Source organism: Rhipicephalus microplus, unplaced genomic scaffold (assembly GCF_043290135.1).
Source record: "Rhipicephalus microplus isolate Deutch F79 unplaced genomic scaffold, USDA_Rmic scaffold_14, whole genome shotgun sequence".
NCBI lineage: Eukaryota > Metazoa > Arthropoda > Arachnida > Ixodida > Ixodidae > Rhipicephalus > Rhipicephalus microplus.
The window spans coordinates 39,369,091-39,373,763 of NW_027464587.1; the positions used below are offsets into that span (position 1 = coordinate 39,369,091).

The window sequence follows — 4,673 nt, forward strand, 5'->3', positions numbered from 1 at the left end:
GTGTGTCTCTTTTTTTTCTTTCAGCTAATAGCTTTGTAGAAATGTTCTGACGGTGGTGAGAGTGGAGCACGACTGTCTCTGTCGCGCAATTGGCTAGCGTGATTGGGTGTTAACCAAAAGTTTGGAGGTTCGAACTCTTCCGGGAGCGGTGTGTCGCTTTTTTTCTTTGCGCTGATACCTTTGAGGAATGTTATGACCGTGGTGAGAATACAGCACGACTGTCTCCTTCGCGCAATATCCAAAAGGTTGGAGGTTTGAGCCCTCCAATTAGCGGTGTGCCGCTTTTTTTCTTTGCGCTGATATATTTGGAGAAATGTTCTGATGGTGGAGAGTTGAGCACAAATATCTCCGTGGCGCCATTGGCTAGCACGTTCGGATGTTAACTAAAACGTTGAGGGTTCGAGCCCTCCCGAGAGCAGTGTGTCTCTTTTTCTTCGGGCTGATAGCTTTGGAGCAATGTTCTCACCGTGGTGAGAGTGGAGCACGACTGTCTCCGTGGCGCTATTGGCTAGCGCGATTGGCTGTTAACCGAAAGGTGGGAGGTTTGAGCCCTCCCATGAGTGGTGTGTCGTTTATTTTATTTGTGCTGATAGCTTTGGGGAAATGTTCTGACGGTGGTGAGAGTGGAGCACGAGTTTTTCCGTGGCACAGTTGGCTAGCGCGTTTAGCTGTTAAACGAAAGGTTGGAAGTTTGAGCCCTCCGGGGGGCGGTGTGTCGCTTTTTTTCTTTGTGCTGATACCTTTGAGGAATGTTATGACCTTGGTGAGAGTAGAACATGACAATGTCCTTGGCGCAATTGGCTAGCGCGATCGGCTGTTAACCAAAACGTTAAAAGTTCGGGCCCTCCCAAGAGCGGTGTGTCTCCTATTTTTTTCTTCGCGCTGATAGCTTTGGAGAAATATTCTGACCGTGGCGAGAGACGACTGTCTCCGTGGCGCAATTGGCTAGCGCGATCGGCTGTTAACCGAAAGGTTTGAGGTTCGAGCTCTCCCGGGAGCGGTGTGTCGTTTTTTTAATTTGCGCTGATAGCTTTCCAGATATGTTCTGACCGTGGTGACAGATGAGCACGAATGTCTTTGTGGCGCCATTGGCTAGCGTGATCGGCTGTTAACCGGAAGATTGGAGGTTCTAGCTCTCCCGAGAGCGGTGTGTTTCTTATTTTTTCTTCGCGCTGATAGCTTTGGAGAAATATTCTGACCGTGGTGAGAGACGAGCACGACTGTCTCCGTGGCGCAAATGGCTAGCGCGATCGGATGTTAACCGAAAGGTTTGAGGTTCGAGCTCTCCCGGGAGCGAAGTGTCGCTTTTTTTCTTTGCACTAATACCTTTGAGGAATGTTATGACCGTGGTGAGAATAGAGCACGACTGTCTCCTTGGCGCAATAACCAAAAGGTTGGAGGATCGAGCCCTCCCGAGAGCGGTGTGTCTCTTTTCTTCTTTGCGCAGATGGCTTTGGAGGAATGTTGTGAGGGTGGTGAGAGTGGAACATGACTATCTCCTTGACGCATTTGGCTAGCGCGTTCGGCTGTTACCCAAAAGGTTGGAGGATCGAGCCCTCCGTAAAGTGGTGCGTCTCTTTTTTTCTTTGCGCTGATAGCTTTGAAGGAATGTTCTCACGGTGGTGAGAGTGAAGCACGACTGTTTCTGTGGCAGAATTGGCTAGCGCGAACATTTGTAACTGAAAGTTTGGAAGTTCGAGCCCTCCCGGGAGCAGTGTGTCTCTTTTTTTCTTTGCGCTGATAGCTTTGTAGAAATGTTCTGACGGTTGTGGGAGTGGAGCACGAATATCTCCGTGGCGCAATTGGCTAGCGCGTCCGGCTGTGAACCAAAACGTTGGAGGTTCAAGCCCTCCCGAGAGCGGTGCGTCTCTTTTTTTTCTTTGGGCTGATAGCTTTGTAGAAATGCTCTGACAGTGGTGAGAGTGGAGCACGGTTGTCTCTGTGGCGCAATTGGCTAGACGATCGGCTGTTAACCGAAAGGTTGGCGGTTCGAGCCCACACGGGACCGGTGGGTCGTTTTTTTTATTTGCGCTCATAGCTTTGAAGAAATGTTCTGACCGCGGTGAGAGATGAGCACGACTGTCTCCATGGCGCGATTGGTTAGCGTGGTCGGCTGTTAACCGAAAGGTTGGAGGGTCTAGCTCTCCCGGAAGCGGTGTGTCGCTTTTTTCTTTGCACTGATACCTTTGAGGAATGTTATGACCGTGGTGAGGGTAGAGGACGACTGTCTCCTTGGTGAAATTAGCTAGCGCGATTGGCTGTTAAACAAATGTTGGAGGTTCGAGCCCTCCCATGAGCGGTGTGTCGCTTCTTTTCTTCGCGCTGATAGCTTTAAAGAAATGTTCTGGCGGTGGTGAGAGTGGAGCCGTGGCGCAATTGGCTAGCGCGATCGGCTGTTAGCCGAAACGTTGGAGGTTCGAGCTCTCCCATGAGCGGTGTGTCGCTTTTTTTCTTTGCGCTGATACCTTTGAGAAATGTTATGATGCTGGTGAGAATAGAGCACGACTATCTCCGTGGCGCAATTGGCTAGCGCAATCGGCTGTTAACCAAAACGTTGGAGGTTCGAGCCCTCCCGATAGCGGTGTGTCTCTTCTTTTTCTTTCCGCTGATAGCTTTGTAGAAATGTTCTGATGGTGGTGAGAGTGGAGCACGACAATCTCCGTGGCGCAATTGGCAAGCGCGATCGGCTGTTAACCGAAAGGTTGGAGGTTCGAGCTCTCGCGGTAGCGGTGTGTCGCTTTTTTCCTTTGCGCTGATACCTTTGTGGAATGTTATGATGCTGGTGAGAATGGAGCATGAGTTTCTCCGTGGCGCTTTTGGCTAGCGCAATCGGCTGTTAACCGAAAGGCTGGAGATTCGAGCTCTCCCACGAGCGGTGTGTCGCTTTTTTTTCTTCGCCTCTGATAGCTTTGTAGAAATATTCTGACGGTGGTGAGAGTGGAGCACGACTATCTCCGTGGCGCAATTTGCTAGCGCGATCGGCTGTTAACCGAAAGTTTGGAGGTTCGAGCCCTCCCATCAGTGGTGTGTCGCTGTTTTTTCTTCGCGCTGATACCTTTGTGGAATGTTATGATGCTGGTGAGAATGGAGCATGAGTTTCTCCGTACCGCTTTTGGCTAGCGCAGTCGGCTGTTAACCGAAAGGTTGGAGGTTCGAACCCTCCCACGAGCGGTGTGTCGCTTTTTTTTCTTCGTGCTGATAGCTTTGTAGAAATATTCTGTCGGTGGTGAGAGTGGAGCACGACTATCTCCGTGGCGCAATCGGCTAGCGCGATAAGCTGTTAACCGAAAGGTTGGAGGTTCGAGCTCTCTCGGCAGCGGTGTGTCGCTTTTTTCTTTGCGCTGATACCTTTGTGGAATGTTATGATGCTGGTGAGAATGGAGCACGAGTTTCTCCGTGGCGCTATTGGCTAGCGCGATCGGCTGTTAACCGAAAGGTTGGCGGTTCGAGCCCACACGGGACCGGAGGGTCGTTTTTTTTATTTGCGCTCATAGCTTTGAAGAAATGTTCTGACCGTGGTGAGAGATGAGCACGACTGTCTCCATGGCGCAATTGGTTAGCGTGATCGGCTGTTAACCGAAAGGTTGGAGGGTCGAGCTCTCCCGGAAGCGGTGTGTCGCTTTTTTCTTTGCACTGATACCTTTGAGGAATGTTATGACCGTGGTGAGGGTAGAGGACGACTGTCTCCTTGGTGAAATTAGCTAGCGCGATTGGCTGTTAAACAAATGTTGGAGGTTCGAGCCCTCCCATGAGCGGTGTGTCGCTTTTTTTCTTCGCGCTGATAGCTTTGAAGAAATGTTCTGGCGGTGGTGAGAGTGGAGCCGTGGCGCAATTGGCTAGCGCGATCGGCTGTTAGCCGAAACGTTGGAGGTTCGAGCTCTCCCATGAGCGGTGTGTCGCTTTTTTTCTTTGCGCTGATACCTTTGAGAAATGTTATGATGCTGGTGAGATTGGAGCACGACTGTCTCCGTGGCGCTATTGGCTAGCGCGATCGGCTGTTAACCGAAATGTTGGAGGTTCGAGTCCTTCCGGGACCGGTGTGTCGTTTTTTTGTTTGCGCTGATGGATTTCGAGAAATGTTGTGACCGTGGTGAGAGATGAGCACGACTGTCTTCGTGGCGCAATTGGCTAGCGCGTTCGGCTGTGAATCAAAACGTTGGAGGTTCGAGCCCTCCCGAGGGCGGTGTGTCTCTTTTTTTTCTTTCAGCTAATAGCTTTGTAGAAATGTTCTGACGGTGGTGAGAGTGGAGCACGACTGTCTCTGTCGCGCAATTGGCTAGCGTGATTGGGTGTTAACCAAAAGTTTGGAGGTTCGAACTCTTCCGGGAGCGGTGTGTCGCTTTTTTTCTTTGCGCTGATACCTTTGAGGAATGTTATGACCGTGGTGAGAATACAGCACGACTGTCTCCTTCGCGCAATATCCAAAAGGTTGGAGGTTTGAGCCCTCCAATTAGCGGTGTGCCGCTTTTTTTCTTTGCGCTGATATATTTGGAGAAATGTTCTGATGGTGGAGAGTTGAGCACAAATATCTCCGTGGCGCCATTGGCTAGCACGTTCGGATGTTAACTAAAACGTTGAGGGTTCGAGCCCTCCCGAGAGCAGTGTGTCTCTTTTTCTTCGGGCTGATAGCTTTGGAGCAATGTTCTCACCGTGGTGAGAGTGGAGCACGACTG

The 4,673-nt window shown here is 50.7% G+C and overlaps 1 non-coding gene across 1 annotated transcript; it reads left to right on the top strand.

Moving 5' to 3' along the window:
• The first annotated feature begins 4,109 nt into the window (after positions 1 to 4,109).
• Positions 4,110 to 4,183, top strand: TRNAH-GUG (transfer RNA histidin (anticodon GUG)). Its single transcript has one exon. It is a non-coding gene; the product is annotated as a tRNA-His (tRNA).
• The last annotated feature ends 490 nt before the right edge of the window (positions 4,184 to 4,673 follow it).